The sequence below is a fragment of the Lynx rufus genome, unplaced genomic scaffold (genome assembly GCF_022079265.1).
Source record: "Lynx rufus isolate CCGP_SWC_20201006 ecotype Redwood Valley unplaced genomic scaffold, mLynRuf1.p SCAF_10, whole genome shotgun sequence".
Lineage (NCBI taxonomy): Eukaryota > Metazoa > Chordata > Mammalia > Carnivora > Felidae > Lynx > Lynx rufus.
In genome coordinates, this window is record NW_025814824.1 from 74,785,825 (window position 1) to 74,788,642 (window position 2,818).

A 2,818-nucleotide genomic window follows, 5' to 3' on the forward strand; every position below is an offset into this window, starting at 1 on the left:
GCTTCTCTGACCTCCCATTCTCCTGGATTTTCTTATAGCTCACTGGTGATACTTCTGTTTTCTTTGCTTTCTTTTATATTCCACCTCTAAATTTTGGGAAGTCTCAGGATGGTCTTGGATATCCTTCTTCATCTGTATCTATGCAATCTTTCTAGGTAACCTCACTCAGCCCATGTCTTTAAAAATATCTGTGTAGTCTGTGCTCGCTTCGGCAGCACATATACTAAAAATATCTGTGTAGTCAACTATACTGTACTTCAAAAAAAATCTCTTTGTTGGTGGTACCCAAATATATTAGCTAGGGTTGACTTCCTGTGGGACTGTAGATTTGTAAGGCTTATTACTTGTCTGACATCTCCACCTGGTTGTTCAAAAGGCATCACAAAACTTACATAGTGTAAGTATAAGTATAACTCTGGATCCTCGCCACACAAGGCCATTTCTCCATTGGTTGACTTCACTTTAGTAAATGGTAACAACATTCACCAGGGCTAAAGCCCAGACACAGACAACTAGATGTTACCTTGACTTCTCTCTTCTCTCTTCTCAATCCCCATATTTAATCCAGTATTAAAGCATGTGGAATCTATTTGAAAGACGTAGTCCCAAATAACCCACTTCTTTGGATCCATTCTTTGGATCTATAGACTATAGTCCCATTTTGTTGCCTTGGATCATCCAAATGAATCCTGCTTGGTGTGTTTTTTCCCACTTTTGCACCTCTGCAATCCATTCTCTAAACTGCAGGCAGATTGCTCTTTGAAAATACAACTTGGATTATGTTACTACCTTGCTTACTTATAATAGATTTCTTTTTAAAAAAAATTTTAATGTTTTTTATTTATTTTTGAGAGAGGGAGAGACACAGCACGAATCAGGGAGGGTCAGAGAGAGAGGGAGACACAGAATCTGGAACAGGCTCCAGGCTCTAAGCTGTCAGCACAGAGCCCGATGTGGGACTCAAACTAATAAACCATGAGATCATGACCTGAGCCGAAGTCAGTTGCTTAACTGACTAAGCCACCCAAGTACCCCTATAATAGATTTCTGGTTGCCTGTAGATTAAAGCCCTCCTCTTCCTCGTTGTTCAGAGCCCTACATGGTCAGGCCCCTATATTACTCTCTGACCTCATCTCCTACTTCACTGCTTGCCCCCTCCCTCCCCTTCTTAGACCACACTGGCTTTCTGTTGGTTCCTTGAGCACTTTAAACTCATCACATTTTAAAGCCTTTGCATTAGTTATTCTCTGTACCTAGAATCATCCCTCTCCTGATCAACTGCAGTTGGTTCCTTTCTGCCCACCCAACCACTCCTGATTCCATCACCATATTTTAGTTCTCCAGGAATTGATTTGTTACCAGTCTCCCCCATTAGAATGTTATTTCCATGAGACCACAGAACTTGTCTGTCCTGCTCACGATGGTATCTCTGGCAATAATGTCCAGACATTATTATTTAATTATGTAATGCCTAGGCATTATTATTTAATCACTGAACATCCCAGTAATGTCTGCTGTATAGTAGACACTCAATAAATATTAATTGAAATGAATATTCATGGATCCTTCTTTCTCATTTCCTCATTTTTTGTTCTGCTCCCTTTGGGCCAGAAATAAATAAAATGCTATTAAAAGTAAGAAACACCAGCAAGGCCCCAGGGCTAAAAACACACTGGATAAAACATGTCTCCCAGAAGCACCATCTTGCCTACCAGCATCGGTGACTTTTGAACACTCAGAATAAAGTCCAGCTCAGGAGGGCCACACGAGCTTCACCTGCTGCTTTGGTCTTATCTGGCATTCCCGCTCTGGGCCAATCTCTCTCCCCAGTGAAGTCATCTTCCGCCCTAAATATCAACTCTTTTCTTTGTTCCTGTATTGTTCACATTGTTCCCACTATCAAAATGCCTGTCCTTTTTGTCTTGACATATCCTTCAAGATCCACCCTCAGCCCAATCCCAACAGGCTGACACATCTTTATTGAGCTCTGGCTGCAAGTTAGGCCTGTTTAGTCATAAGATCTCTGGCAGTCCTCACAGTGGCAAGTGCCACATCTTACATGCATTTTACAGATAGCTCCAGACTCAGTCTCTAGACAGGTGAAGAGAATCAAGGAGGCTGCACTGGGGAGGAGAAGGCTCTTGGAGTTTCTCCCATGTAACTTCATCAGAGCAGAGGTGCTTTATCTGTTTTCATCTAATGGAATCCCATCCTAACCAGGGTGAGATTTTAAAGGTAGCCTGTGGAAACCCCTTTGGAAGGCACAGCTCTGAAAGGCTCTAGAGAGGCTTTGGAAGGCATGGCTCTCAACATTCACTCACAGTCACTTTTATCTCTAAGTGGGCTGCTGTACCTTCAGCTGAGTGACATCATCCTCAAATTGCTGGGTACGTTGCATGGATAACGCATAACCCATTCCTTAAAATGGTGGGGTCACCTTTAGCTCATATTCTTTAAAGACATGTGGGCTGAGATGTCTGCATCACACCTGTTCACCTAGTGAAATGACCAGCAGAACCTCGCATGATCTACTGTGGTTACTGCCATAGTGGCCTGGGGTCTTGCCCACTGACTGTCTCATTTTCAAAGCATCTCACATTTCATTTAAGCAAAGGGCTCTGCTGTTAACATGTTGAAACCACAGCTCTATATATACACTGTCTTCATACTTCAGCAAATTGTTGAATTTGCATTATGCAATATGCATATGCAATATGTCTTGGAGAGGACCTGAGGCCCTCAGTATAATTATTGCTTTGAAGTTTTAGGAGCTGGGAATTCATCACCTTGCGCCATAAATACAATTATGAGAAATACA